The sequence below is a fragment of the Sylvia atricapilla genome, chromosome 6 (genome assembly GCF_009819655.1).
Source record: "Sylvia atricapilla isolate bSylAtr1 chromosome 6, bSylAtr1.pri, whole genome shotgun sequence".
Lineage (NCBI taxonomy): Eukaryota > Metazoa > Chordata > Aves > Passeriformes > Sylviidae > Sylvia > Sylvia atricapilla.
This window is the reverse complement of record NC_089145.1, coordinates 17,693,316-17,708,013: the sequence shown is the minus strand read 5'-3', so window position 1 is coordinate 17,708,013 and position 14,698 is coordinate 17,693,316. Positions and strand designations below refer to the sequence as shown.

General features: G+C 48.8%; 1 protein-coding gene across 5 annotated transcripts in view; it reads left to right on the top strand.

Moving 5' to 3' along the window:
• The first annotated feature begins 1,614 nt into the window (after positions 1–1,614).
• Positions 1,615–14,698, top strand: part of CD151 (CD151 molecule (Raph blood group)) — a 32,036-nt gene continuing 18,952 nt past the window's right edge. For 2 of the 5 annotated variants that reach the window (XM_066320966.1, XM_066320962.1), the window contains exon 1: positions 1,615–1,670. The gene's annotated coding sequence lies outside the window, so the exon portion shown is untranslated. Of the gene's footprint in view, positions 1,671–2,348; positions 2,367–7,815; positions 7,834–13,863; positions 14,134–14,698 lie in introns of those variants that run through there. The other 3 variants (XM_066320963.1, XM_066320965.1, XM_066320964.1) reach the window with 3 other exon arrangements.

Genomic DNA, 14,698 nt, shown 5'->3' with positions numbered 1-14,698 from the left:
CAATATGCTAAGGGTAAGCATAAGAGGATTAGGCTGACAGCATCTCTTTGAAAAGCCAAAACAGGGCTGAAAAGAGAGCATTAAGCCATAGTGTTAAGTTTAAAGCTTTTCCACTGGACAAATGCAGGAATTGCAAAGGTCTGACATGTTGTTTTCTACTACCTTCTTTATTCCAGCAGCCTGAGCTCCAAGGGACCGTTTCCATTTACACACAATTAATGAGTTCCCGCTATGGGCATCATGCAGTCACTCACATATTATTTTCTGTCCTGTCACCATCTTCTGTTTGTGTCTTTTCATGATCTTTCTGCTTGTTGATTCTTAGACCATAAATATATATATTGATCAAGTACTTAATCTCCAATTATAAGTGTATCTCACAGCCCATCGTACAATTTCCAATGCTCTGTTTGGCAATCTCCTGTTCAGTGTCAATAGACCCACGGGCACTGCAGTCCAGAGCTTTGTTAGCAGGAGCTCATTACTTATCCGGCTGTTGATGAGTCACATGGAAATTTTGGTTGTCGTGGCTACAATAACCGGGCTTCAGCCTCTCCAGCCTGCAGGGCATGTTTATATATGTGTATATGATGCTGCAAACAGAAGTGTAGCTGTGTGCCGCTTCGGAAAATACTAGTTTGCAGGAGAACCGACTAGGTAAAATTAGTCTCCTCAGGGTAAAAAGTATCTGCAGTAAGAAAATATTGATTACTCCAGCAGTAAAGTGAGGATGGGGAGGTGGGGGTCCTGTGGTGTGTCTGCCTTTACCTGCACGCTCTCCCAAGCAGAAGGAAGCATTGTGCCCGGTCATGCCCATTTGCTGACCCAAATTTGCCGGGCCAAGGGGGGTTATGTGGTTTGCTGTTTGGCCAGGAATTCCCCGGACGTGGCAAGAAGGCTGTAGCAACCACCCAGGGCTCCAGCAAGGAGGGCCAGCACCTGGGCAGGGGCCGGTGTCTCTTGTGGCTTCCACCTTCTGCCACATCTTCCCTGCGTTATCTGTCAGTGTGCCAGCAAGCTGATCCGCCAAGGCTCTATTTGATCGCTCGGTTCTCCAGCAGCTCTGAGCTAAACTGGGCTTACTCCTCGGGAAGGATGAAGTGATTTCTGAGTAGTGCACATGGCGAGGTTAAGGCAAGCGCCCGAGAGGTTCTAAACTGGCCTTTCCCTTCCCTGCCCAGATCTCCTCTCTTCATCCCACTCCTGAAGAACCATGCGAGGCCACTCAGCTGCGGAGACGGCGCAGGTCTTTTCCTGGGAGCATCCCTCGCACAGGGCTGCTGCTTAGCACAGAAACGTGTGGGCTGCGGCTCAAGTGAGGTAATGGGAGGATGAGGCAATGTGCCAGTCACGGCTTCATCTTGATTTACGGGGTGTTTCGTGGAGACCACTTTTAACAAGCAGGTCTGACGCCTTAAAGAACAAAGCTCAGCCCTGCAGCTGGAGTTGTCTGTGAGGTGCTGCCGGCGGCGGTGGAAACAGCAGCGTGCGGCGCAGGGGCCGAAGCGGCGCCGGCGGCAGGGCAGGGGCAGGCCGGGCCGGAGGGGCCGGGGGAGGCGGCCCGGGCTGCGGTGGGCCGGCCGCTCCTCCCTCCCGCCCTCCGCAGCCCGGCAGCCTCCCGTGCGGCGCGGCAGGTCGGGGCGTGCGGCGGCGCGGAGCGGCGGCCCAGGGTGAGGCGCGGCGCCCGAAATGGCGGCACCGGCGGGACGGGGCAGGCGGGGGAGCGCGGCCCCGGGGCAGCGGGGCCGGGGAAGGGGCTGGGGCGGCAGCGCCGGGCAGCCGGGCCGAGAGCGGGCCGTGCGCGGCCGGGGCCCGCCGCTCCCTCCGGCACCCCGCTCCGGGGGGACCTGGCCGCGGCTCGGCTCCACCGCAGCGCTGCTTCCCCTCCGGCGCCCTGTGGCACTACAGCCTCGCAGGGGCTTGGCCCTTGTGCGCTTTGTTGGTTGTTTTGGGTTTGTTTTTTCCCCTTAGAGAAGCGCTTTAACCTGTTGCGGGTGGTGTCATAAACTTTGCGCAGCCCGCGGAATTAGTAAAGGTGTTGTGAGTGTTGCCATAAATCTTGTGAAACGATTATTACCCCCCCAACGCCTTTTGTTCCGTCAAATTTCCCCGTGGTACAAATAAAGAGTTGGCCTTTGTGCTGGGCTTGTGGGACCCTTGGAGGCGGAGGAGGGAGAGAGCGAGCGCTTGTTTACCGCACAGCCCAGGCGATGTTCTGCTCCCTGCTTTTTCTGGAAGCCGCGTCTAATGGGGAGCTGATGGCAGTGGTTTAAAGTGGGTTATCGCTGCGCCGTGTGTTGCTTGCCGTGAGGAATCTTTACAAGTAGCTGCTTCTTCCTCTCCTCTCGTGAAGAGCATAAACTGCGGTAATTTTTTTTTTAAAGTCTGACTTTTCCTTAGGGCTTTTGTAATCAACTTGTTGCAGTATCCTGTTGAATTTTAGCAATGACATGTCTTTATTTCAGGCTACTCTATAGCATCCCTTAAATTCTGCACTGCTTCACTTCCTTTGTCCTGCTGCAGCGCTTCCTGGCTCTCTCTGAGGGTTCGTGTGCTGCCTCCTAGAACAAGGGTTGATTGAAATAGCATCACCCATCCAGAGGCCGTTTTGTTCAAACAATTTTGGAAGCAGTCCCTTTTGAGAAAACAGTTTCTTTTCCTTCATGGCTATTGCCGAGGTTCTTAGGGAAGCGTTTGGTCTGATGGATGGTGTTACCAGCTGGTGTTGTGGAGGCTGAAGAGCCTCTTAGCATGCCACCAGTCCGAGATCCATCCCAGTTCTCCTGGTTCACTGTCATTGCTGCCAAAGGACTGTCTGTGATGTAGGGAGCAGGGTGCAGTCAGTGCAGAAGTTTCGGTGCGTTTATATTCTCTGAAGCATTTTGTGTGGCTGGGACAGGCAGTTCCCAGTCTGTGGATTGTTGGAAGCTGGGGTAGCATCAGTTACGCTTTATGTGACAGGTGACATAAATCTGGTGGCAGGTCCCTGTCACAGGCACAACGCTGGCTTGCACGGGTGGGCCTGGGCTCTGGTTTGCTACAGCAGCTCTGGTGTGCCAGTGCTTCTGTGTCAGATGCCCTTGCTGGAAGCTTGAGCTGCGAGCTGGAGGAGGTGGCAGCTTTTGAGCTCCTCCATGTAAGTCACTTCAGATCACATCCGTGCTCTGTAGTTTGCTGATATGTCTTTGAGTTCCTGGCCTGTATTTAGTTTTGGTCGTATGCTGCATTTCTGCAAATAGCGTGTTTCATTCCAAACTGCTGCTTGTGTTCATTGTCCTATGGCTTCTGCAGTGCAGGAAAATGACCCCCCCAGTTGCCTGGTAAAAGTCCTGGCACTCCCTGCTGTATGCTGGTTTCAGGGGTCAATGAGAAAACACCTTTTCTGAGTGCTTGATATAATGTCCCACGTGTGGCACTTCATTTTACTCTGGAGCCTGAGGTGGTTAGTCCCTCTTTTGGTACATTTTGTGAGTTTAATGAGTTTTAGTTTTCCTAAGTCAAGGCAACTGTGTTACAGGAGTTTTATATGCTACTTTCAGTGCAGCCTCTGAAAATTTCTCTCTTTGGGTGTGATACATTCTTCAGTAAGGGGGTGGAAGAGAGCTGCTTGTATTCCGTTGTCAAGCAAAAATGCTAGGAGGGAGTGGCTGTGAAGGGCTCACTTTCCCCTTAGGAACTTTCCAGCAGACCTATCATTCCCTGCAAGTAAAAGTCGTAGCATGACTTGAACTGTTTCCATCACACATGCACAGTGGCGATGTGCAATGTTGATGGCAACAACTCCCTCCCTCTTGAGACAGCCCTGAGGGGGTTGATTAGAGACCTGTGTCTCTTCTAGACAGGTCATCCCACTGGCAAATTCACTTGTTCCCTCTACATAGTTTGGCTTCTTCACTCAGGGATGCATTGAACTGTTGGTTATGGATGGAAGGAAAATGTATATTTACATGTCTTTGTGTAACATCTCCGTCACCATGTGTACCTGTTTGTTGCAGACTACCCTGTCTGGCATTTCCAGTTAATTTGGTCATTTTTAAAGCAATCATACTGTCCCTCTGTTCTTCTTGTGCCTTCTGTTTAAGGCAGAAGCTTAGAAAGAAAAAAACCCTTTCAGTCTCTGAAAAACAAAAAGGGTAGCTGTGCTTTTTCATGTCCCACTTTACCATTACTATCCCCAGTGGCCTCATCAGCCACGTTCCTTAAGAGAAGAATCTCAGAGATTCCTCCTGAGAGGATGTTCTACCCCTCAACTCTGCTTTCTGCTCTTGAGCTCAACACTGGGTTATCTCCAGCTCTGACAGCTGAGCTCTTGGAAAGCCTGAGGGAGGAGGGCTCCTAGAAATGACGGCTCATCTCAGCTTCTCTGGTTTGAGGAACAGAAGCTTAAGTCTCCCTGATTGTTTAAAAACCTTCAAGATCCTAAGGGTGTAGACCAGGTCTCCTTCTGTAGACCAGGTCTCACTCGCTCATCCTGCCTTTCAGACCCTCATCCTTTTGGTACATGGATTTTGACAGAGCTTTTCCCCAGGATGGTGACCATCTTCCCAATCTGTGAGAAATGTGCTTTTTCCCTGCTACCCTGTGTCTGAAGCCAGGATGTGGAGGGAGAAATGAGGAATTACAGGTGTGTGGAATGGAGTTGAGGTGTTCTGTCAGTTCTGTGGATTGTGCTTCATTCCATCCCCCTCCACAGCACAAAAGCTGTTGGCTGCCAGGCCCTCTTGGCAGGGATGTGCCCTGTAGTAGCAGCCCTGCTCATGAGCATCTCTCTTCAAGTTTGCCAGCCTGCTCCTTTCTGTCCTGCCTGCCAGACTCCTCTGGTTGTGATCTCAGCAGCCTGGGATCCTGGGGAATAGATTCAGAGAGTCCTGCTAAGTCCTGTGTCCTGCTGCTGGCAGTAATGAAACTCTTAGCAAAACGAGCAGGAGGATGATGACTATTTTCCACTCCTGGAGTTTCATGGCTGAGTAAAAGGTATATTTTGGGGTCTGGGCATTTGGGTGTGACCGGCTTGGTCAGTGTTTCCAGCCTGAGTTTCTGGTGCTGGTGGGGTGGCTATGACCCAAGTCCAAGCTGGAAAACTGCTGTTCAGCTCTCTAGGGCCAGAGTGCAGTAAGCTCAGCATGGGACTGGAAGTGTGTCCAGCTCCTTAGAAGGACGCAAGCATGAACTGATGCCATGACATGCCAGCTGGCCTTGTCATGGAGTGACATATATGTGTGTGTGTGTGTATTTCATGCATGCTTTTGATGCCAGTAGTGGTGGACATTATTGGAGGCAGGATACTGGTTTAGTGAGAAGGACATCAGAAATTCTGTTCTGCAGCAGTTGAGGGAGGGTCCTTGGCAGCTGTTTAAATTCATTTGGGTGCTGTTATGCAGGGTGCAGCCAAGCAAATACACACTGTGCGACTCTTGACTGACACTGCATTGCCTGCCTGGAGCCTCCTCTCCTGCCTGCTGAGGTGAGGGCATCCCAGACAGGGAATGTGGAGGCTGTGGGTGCTGCACACGAGGGTGTGGCACGGCCTTTTAAGAGAGGTGGAAGTGAGATGAGTGGGAGGCGCCAGAGAGGATGTTGCTCAGACACACAGGTTGTTCCTGGCCGCGGTAATGAGACCTCATAAAGAAAAGCCGAGGCAGGAGTCAGCGACATAAAATGCTTGTCATTGACCATTATTTCTTATCTGTGGCTGGTGCCAGATCTGAATACAAAGGGAGCAAAGTTCACTTGTTCAACCCAGGTTTTCTTTACTTTTATAAGAAAGCAAGCAGCAGTGGGGAGCTGGGGCAGTGGGAAGAGTTGTAAGGATGAGTGCCTGTGCTTTGGTGAAATCTGTCCTTGTGGCTGTGATGTGGAATAGGGACACTTAAGAAACGGTGGAGTTGGGCTGGAATTTGCAGATGTTTCCCAGATGTCTTTGCCACTGTAGGAGAGGAATAGGTTTAAAGGAAGAAACACCTTTTGGACATGCTGTGGGAGAAAGATTTGCTGTGCTGTACAAATGGATGAGGTGAAAACGTGTCTGATAGCTCGCCCTGAAACACTTCTGCTCCTATGGGAAAGAAGTGGACTGAAGAAAGATCAAGCAGATGATTACTATTTTGCACTGTTGGCATTGCATGGTGGAATAACAGGTGTGTTTTGGAGTCTGGGCTGCATTTGGGTCTTGCTAATCTTGCTGGACTCTCCAGTCCCAGACAGAAGAGTGCTGTACAGCTCGGGAGGTGCATCTCACACAGAAGTGCAATCAGGTCAGCATAGACTGAAAGGAGTCCTTGGTAGCTCTTTCAGTGCAAGAATATGACTTACCAGCATGGCTGGAGGATGAACAATAGATTCACTGGCTCCTTCACTAATGAAATTCAGTTAAAACCGGGACCAAGAGTGGTTTGAGATAGGAATTACTGTGGGAGGTAGGAATTACTGTGGGAGAGGTTTCTGTTTTGTCTGGAGTGCATTGCTGACCTGTTATCTGCTAGAATAGCAGCAACAATGCCTCTGTGGTTTTTAGAGAGTACTCTGATCCTCATTGTCCACCACAATAAAGCAAACAATAAAGAAAATAAGGAGGAGGGGTGGTTTTGGTCAAATCTATCTGCCATCAGAGCCAACTGGCAGATGGCAGCCATGCTGACATTTCTGGCATGCCAGCCAGTGAGCAGGACTTTTGTAGTGCCTGACAAGGCAGGCGTGAGTCATGGATCATGAATGTCAGTATTTCTTCTTAGCTTTGGTGGAATCCAGAAGGGAGGAATTCATATCCCACATCTCAACCCCACACTGCCCTGGGAACAGAGGTGGTTGGCCCTTTTTCTCCATGGTCACTGTAAGCTCCATGCAGAGCTCCCAGGGAGGTGGTGGGAGCTGTGTGTGCTGTCACAGGGATGTACAGTGAGTGCAGAAGCCAGGCACACGGACACGTGGGAGCAGGAAAGAGTCCCCTGGTTCTGTGTCGAGTGTGCAAGGAATGTGTGCATGGGAAAGTGTCGGGCTTTGTGCTTGTGGTTTTGGCTGTTGAAGCATGGAAACGGTGAGTCCAGTCCTGTATGGAAGTACCACTTGCTGAGGAATTATCTGTGGTTGGTTGCAGGTTTCCCCTTGCTGTGTGGAATAGCCCTCTTCCATCTTTGCTGAGGGACTTGGCTAAAGGCGAGAGGTCTGCCAGAGGTGAGGAGACATTTGGTGTGGTCTCCAGGGTACCTTGTCCACTTGGAGGGTTTTTAAAGTATGTATTTCTTGTTATTGGGAGGACCTCTTCCTATATTTCAGGAGGAAGAACTGTCAGGCTGGTTCCTGCACCTTTGAGTCCCAGTTGTGTGGGATTTTTCCTTCTCCTGAGCAGAGAAAGAGTGCAGGTGTCCGGCTGAGCTCATGTTTGAGGAATGAGGCTGTGCTCAGACTCAGAAATGGGCTCTGGAGAGCCAAACAAAAGCCTGTTCTGTCCATTGTGCACTCCCCAGGGCTTACCTCTGGTGTATGCAGTGTGTCCAAGATGGGAAGAAAAAAGGGAACTTAAACCACTGTGCTTAGACCGGGACAAAATCCTGGTTGCTGACTTCAGTGGGCTGTTTGCCCTGAGGCACTGTGGAAGCTTAGATCCTGGCTCACAGGTGTGCTGCCAAAGGCCTGGGAGGAGGGAAGAGCAGACTGGTGCAGAGGGAAGCGTCTGCTTTCACTGGTGTCCTGAGCTTTACTTTGGCTGCAACTGCCTCTGTGTGGAACAGAACCTCCTTACAGAAAAAAGGCCTTTAGTGTTTCCTATTCATTGGGAATTTTAACAATATTCTAAGAAAAAAGAAAGGGAGGGGGAAGCCAACTTTGATGAGAGCAGTGAGAGTATTCGAAATAAATTACTGTATTTTCATCAGTGTGATTCTTACCAACGACACATCTACAAGGGGGTAAGTGGGAAGCTGGTTTCCCTGTGTATGAGGGCACAGCTGCGGTGGATCATCCTCGTAATTTTTGACACTGGTAAGCTTGTGTGGCCAGCTCTGGTCCCCTCTCCCTGCATTATCCCGCCCTGGGCAGTCAGAGCTAGAGCACTCTTTTGACTGAGGCGAGTAACAGGAGGAATATTTTCTCTGCTAGAATTGACTGGTTATTTCCAGCATGGATTTTGAGTTTTTTTCTAAATTCTTCAAAAGCGGGAGATAAATTTTATTTTCTGGGTTCCTCTATCTTTGTATATCCTAGAGGGACCTCATTTTCACAGCGGGCATTTAGTATTGAAGATAGTGACTCGGTTTCTTCAGAAGCTTTTGACTGTGTTGTTCTTGGATTTTCTCTTGGGTATGTTTTGCTTTTAATACTTAAGGATTTACTGCGAGTCTGAAGCTCCAAGTGAGCTATGCTGTGGACTGCTTTTCCTCTCCTGCTCACTAATGGCATTGGATGAATTGAAAGATGGATAATGAGTTTGCCCAGCAACGGAGAGCAAAGTGCTCTGCGGTTTTCTGCTGAGCTCAAACAAGTCTGAATGCTGGGGATGTGCCGGTTATGTTTTTAGAGGCTCCTGAGGGCGCAAAGTATGGTTTCTCCCATCTCCTGAAGTGTTCTTGAGTCTTCTTGGTGTTTGAGGGTTAATCCAGGGTAGAGGGTGCTGCTGTAGAATATAGAGTAGACTACTTTTAGCCTTTAAATGTTAACCTTTAAAACTAAAAGGAGATCAGATGAGATGATAATGGTTCCCCCTGACTTGAAAATTGACCCCTAAGGTGGATGGGGTGGTTGTGGGGAGGATTAAGTTTCAAAGTAATTTTAAGCTTTCTTTTACTGAAGCTTCTTCATAGAGTGCTAAGTTAACAGGAGGGTGATTTGGTGGAGAAATCCCCTGCAGCATTTTTTCCCACTTCGGTTGATGTCCAGCTGTTTTGTGCTGGCATCTGTTAGAACCCTTTCCCACTTTCTTTTCCTTGCCAGCTCTAAATGAAGTGGATGATTGCACTGTCATGGTTTAACCCCAGCCAGCAATTATGTGCCATACAGGCACTCCTCCCTCATGCCTCTATCCTGGTGGGATGGGTGGAGAATCAGTAAAATAATATAATTAAAAGTTATGGGTTGAGATAAGAGCACTTTATCAACTGCCCCCATGTAAACCACAATGACAGTAGTAATAATTTTAATAACAATAGTAGTAATGAAAAGGAGAGCGAGAGGGGAACAAACCCTAAGAAACACAGATGATGCACAGCACAGCTCCATAGCCCGTCACCCAGTGGTGATGGGCAGCTCCAGGCCAGCTGCCCCCAGTTTATATCCTGAGCCTGACATTTTGTGGTGTGGGACATCCCTTTGGCCAGTTTGGATCAGCTCTCCTGGCCATGCTCTTTCCCTTCTTGTGCACCTCCTTAATGGCAGAGCGTGGGAAATGGACAAGTCTTTGATCTAGAGCAAGCACTACTTAGCAACAACCAAAACATGTTTGTTACCAACACTGTTCTCATACTAAATCCAAACCGCAGCGCTGTACCGGCTACTAAGGAGAACACTAACTCTATCCCAGCCAAAACCAGGACGTACACTGAGACAGACTTGCTGAAGTTGCTGTACTGATTCTGGCTCTGTCCCCATCATGGAGAGCTGCCCTTTGCCTGTGCCTTTGCTTGGAGCTGCAGAGAGGACCAGAGCAAGCCCAGCTCCCCGTGCAATTGGCAGAGCAAGGTGTTTCAGGGAAGTGGTTGTTGGCATGGGGCTGGGGGATTTCTTTGGAGCTTAGTGATGTGTGCTTTGGAGCCAGGGACTTCTTTGTGTCTTGTCTCCTGCTGCCAGCCTTGGTGAAGGGCCAACAAGTAATTCCCTGGAGGCAGCCCTTGGTTGTTTATTCACATGCTGGTGCCTCCCGGTCAAGTTTGCAGACTGCGCCAAAAACAGTCCTGTAAATAGTTTTGGTGGAGTCATTAGAACGTGCTACACGAGGGCAGGGTGGAAGAGGGAGAAATGTTTTATTTTATTAAATGTTTTAGTTTTGGCTGGGAGTTGTTTAATGTTACTGGAAGAACGATCCTTTTCAAGGCAGCCCTATGCAGCGTGGATTGAGCATTGTTTCCAGCGCTGCTCCTATAGCAACAGGAGAGAGACAGCTCCTATGAACTTCGACTTACAGCTCTGGGAAATGAGCTGTCATTTAATTGCCCTTGACTGTGCTTGATATTTGATCTGACTCTAATAAAGTGATTTCAGCTGTGGAGAGGAATATAACTCCCCAAATCGTTCAGTGACTGCTTTAGAGCACCTCCAGAGACAACGTTACTGGGGATATGTAAGGGCGGACGGTCAGAAGAGATTTCTTGGCCATTCCTAGCACTCCTGTTAGCAAAGTGGGTATTTCCAGGTGTGAATGTTCCTACATGAGGATATTCTGGGTAGAAAGGGAGACTCCCGAAGTTGTCCTTGTGGCTGCCATGATGAGGTGAGAGCTGCTGTTGCCTTGTTCTGTGTCTGCATGATGTTCATTTTTCTGTCTGTGTGCCAGGGCACTGCAAAGTGCATCAGCCGTTGTTCCTGGTACTGGAGGTACCTGCACCACTGCTGGCGCGCTCAGAGGTTTTCTCTGGCATGGCTGGCACCAGTCCTGAGCTAATCAGCAACAGGTCTGAAGCAGTAAGAATGTTAACCTTGGTTTCCACTGCCAAATCCCTTGTCAACTGCTTTTAAAATATGATTTTAGTGGAGTTTACACTAAGGCAGGCTGCCTGGGAATGATGTGTGGGATGACTCCAGAGACTTGCTTTGCTTGTTTGCACCACAGAAAGTGAGAACAGGAACATCTCACTCAAAACAAAACAGGTTTTGTACAAAAGCTAAAGCTGGTGTGGGGTTTTGTGCATCTCTTGCTTTGTGCTGTTTGCAGTCAGGTGTCTTGGGTACAGGCAATACTAACTTGAAAACTTTGTGGTTTATAGCTTCGTGTTCTGCATTGGTCTTCCAGAAGACAGGACAACTTGGCTGCTGGAGGATGGATGTTGAAGAGGGCAAATTCACCCCTTTTCTCTGCTGGGAAAGGCACTTAATCTCTCTGTGCTCCTGTTATAACCTGCTCTCTTTTTTCTTTATTGGGGTACTTTGAGGAAGCAGAGGTTCTTTCAGGCAGCAAGATCAAAGAACTCTGTGTGATTGAGAGGCTAGAAATGTATCTTGTGGTGACACACCAATTGCCTGCCCTCTCTTCCAAAAACTGCTGCGTATCTTTTTGACAGGGGGACTTTAAGCCCCATGATTTGTTTGTGAGTCTGGTGCAGTGAAAATGACAGTCTGCCATGGGATATGCACCTGATACTGTGGGGAAGGTAGAAAATCTACTGGCTTGTAGCTGAGCACCTTTTCAACGTACAGATTTGTAGGGAACAAAAACTGCACTGCGACTGCAGCCAAATTCTGAGTGAGTGTGTAGTAGCTACAATGCAGCACGTGTTCTTTGGCTAGTGTTTGCCCTCAGCTCAAACCACTGTGTAAAAACCCAGCTCTTTGTAGAGACTGAAAAAATGGTGATCACGACTACAATATTTAGAGAGCGCTTTGAATTCGTGTACACTTGCCTGAATAGGCTTTGTAGGATCTGGGAGGATTTCTATCTTCCCAGGACTTTTAGTGCTTGTTGACTTGGTTCTGGTACTGGCATGGCTACAGGGCAGGGAGGTTTTGTGAGCGCTCTCTGAAAACACTGAGAACCCAGTGGCTTCGTTTCTGAGCTCTGGGCTCAACATGAACGGGATGAATAGGAAGATAATGAATAGGAAGGGATCAGGCAGAAAGCTGATTCGGCACAAAATGTTTTGTTTTGAAATGTGGTTCAATGCTACTGGTAAATTCTCCAGCGCAGACAAAGCCCTGCTTAAAAAAAAAAAAAAAAAAAAAAAAAAAGGAAAAGAAAACCTCAAACAAAAGGAACCCCACAATGCCCATGAGCAGAGTTGGGAAAATAGAATTTAAAATACCAGTAGTAGGCTGCAATGAAGAGTTTGCCTTGTCTGTCGGCTGACCCTGACCTTTGTGAACTCTCGCTCCTTGTTGTGTCAAACCCTCATTGCTATGAGCTCTCCGCAAACACAGCCAGGCACTGATTTGTGCTGCTTCCAGTGAGAGAAAAGAGAGGGTTATTGTTCCTCTCCTCAGTTCAATGACTAGTGAAGTGGTTCCTGTGTATAAATAGCGTAAAGTGCTTTGGGAGTTCAGGATAAAGGAGGCCTTATGGGACACAAGGGGATGTTGTTTGACGCAGAAGGAGTTTCCCTTGGTCACGCAAGGGAAGGTCCCTTGGCCGCTCCCTGCCGCCCTGCAGCTCCTGGTGGCGACTAGGTGCCTGGGAGGGCTGCTTCTTTCCCTGCTTGCCCATTCTGGGGGCAGGAGAAAGGAGGGCTTTCTGCTCTCAGGTTGTGGCTGACTCTGAGTGTTTTGTCAGGGAAGGGTTTTTTGTTTGCTTTGTAGTGAAACAGTGCTAGAGTACGGGCACACAGTCCCAGGCACGCTCGACCCCTCTTATCTTTCTCTCTTACGCTTTCTTTTCTGAATGGTTGTAAAATTGGTTTTATGCCAAGGTCTTTGTTCTCCTCAAGGGTCCCGCAGCCAGGCACTGCCTCACCCAGTTTGGCTAACTCCCTCATAAAACTCTTAATTTGCAGGTATGTGGGTGGTGCTGAACATGTAAATCCTTGCTGAGTTTGAAATTTATGCTTATTGTTATTTATGCTTCAGTAAATCCCTCCCCTAGGGAATAAACAGTCTTGAAAATATGAGTGAAAGGGCTGAGAGCTCTTCTCTGGAGAGACAGCTCTTGTCTCAAAGAGCAGGTGACTGCTCGGGTGTATTAGGCATGCAGTTCCTCTCTGGGTACCTGGCTCTCATCAAAATTAGCCGGAGTTTGGGGCTACATCACTCTTGAGGGGTTTATTCAAAACACAGCAGCTTGAGCTAGGGCAGAAGAAAGGAGGGATGTGGCAAGCATCCCGAGGGGTGACAGCAGGGCTGTCATGTGCCCGTGGAGATGTTGCCTAGACACAGAGTGTTGATAGGAGATCCTCCCAGACTCCCAGAATGGGAACGAACTTACCCTCTCTTCAGTTCTTTGGAAAAGTGCTCTCCCAGTCAAGAGGTAGTGTCAGGAGGGTCTGCCAAAGATGTCAAGGAGGAGGGTTTTTGACCGAAATCTGTTCCCTGTGCCTGCCCTCCCTCTCCGCTCCTCAAATTTAAATGACAATTCCTTAGAAGGAGCTTTTCCTCCTCGGTGGATGTCTGACTTGTGTTTTGCATTCTCCTCAGCCCTAGGCACAAGTAGTTTGACTTTGCAGCACGTTCCAACATGCTGAGATGGAAAGCAAAGCGTTGAGCTTTGTGTCCTGGGTCAGCTTTCGTTTCTGAAAAACCAGAAGGGAGCTGCATGAAGCAGATGAATAAAGGGCGGGGCACCAGGGCTGGTCTTGGAGGAGAGTTTGGGCCCAGCCTCAGGAGGATGCTTTAGAACTATTGCTTGTCTTGTAGGTGACTCTGCCTTTTCTCCTCTCCCTAGTTCCTCAAAAGTTCCCTTATCTGACCTTTAATTAACAAACCCAAGAACTTTAGCCTCCTTTCCAGTGGCACAAGAAACAGAATTTTCACTTGTTTCTCTGAGGAGATGTTTTTGTGGTCTAGAGGCTGTGTAGTAATGTGAATCAACAAGTCTCTGGCTCTTATTGGCATCATTTTTCATAGAGAATGGAAGCAGGAGTAATCCAAGCTGGTTATAAATGAATGTGTGTCATCCATACTGTGCTAGGTAAAGGCCTGCAGGAACCCCCCACTTGAACATAATAGAAAGTTAAAATGGCTAGGAATTGTTAAATTTGATCTGCTAATAAAAAGTACCTCTTTTTCTCTTCCCAGGTGGTTTTCAAATGCTCCATTATCCCACCCAGGCAAGTCAGGAAGTATTACTGCTCCCATATCTCTGTATGGGCAGCAGATAGGAGCCTAAGCCTTAGGCTTACTTTGTGAAGTAAATTGGTGTCATGGTGTAGATCAAAGGATCATTAATTCAGTATCTAGACAGGCTAGGGAGGAAGATTTGTTATTCTCTTCCCCTTCCATCCTTCTGCCTGTAGTGCCAGTGGAAACATTGCAGGGAGATTCAGACCTGCCTACTGCAGGATGAGGGTGAGATGGATGAGGTGATGGCAGTACAAGCGATTGCAAAAATTTTGGGACCCTCTGCCTTAGAAAAACAGAGGAAAGAGGGGATGCTAGAGGCATTTTCCAGTACAGCAGCCTTATGCAGTCTAGCTGTCTCTGCAGGAATGACAAGCCACGGGGTGACATGCCAAGCTTAGAGGGATGGAGTGCTAGCAAGGGCCCTCAGCCTTCTGCTCTACCATGTGCTGGGTATACTGGAGGATATTTCTTAAAAAGTGGTGTGGCTGACAGCCCAGGTGAAGTGCCTCTGCACTGGTACACTCAATGTGGGCGACAAAGAGGAGGAGTTGGAAGCCACTGTGCTGCTAGAAAGCCACAACCTGCTTGCCATGACTGAATCTTGGTGGGATGAATCCCATGACTGGAGTGTGGCTGGCAGTGGCTGTGTGGCTTCATCAGAAGGGAGAGCTGAGGAAGGAGAGAGGGTGGGGTTGCCCTTGATCAGGTTGAAAACTTGATCACTTCAAGACACTAACACCAAGGAGGGCTTTGCACTGCACAGAAGGATCTTCCTGAGCTTTCTCACGGA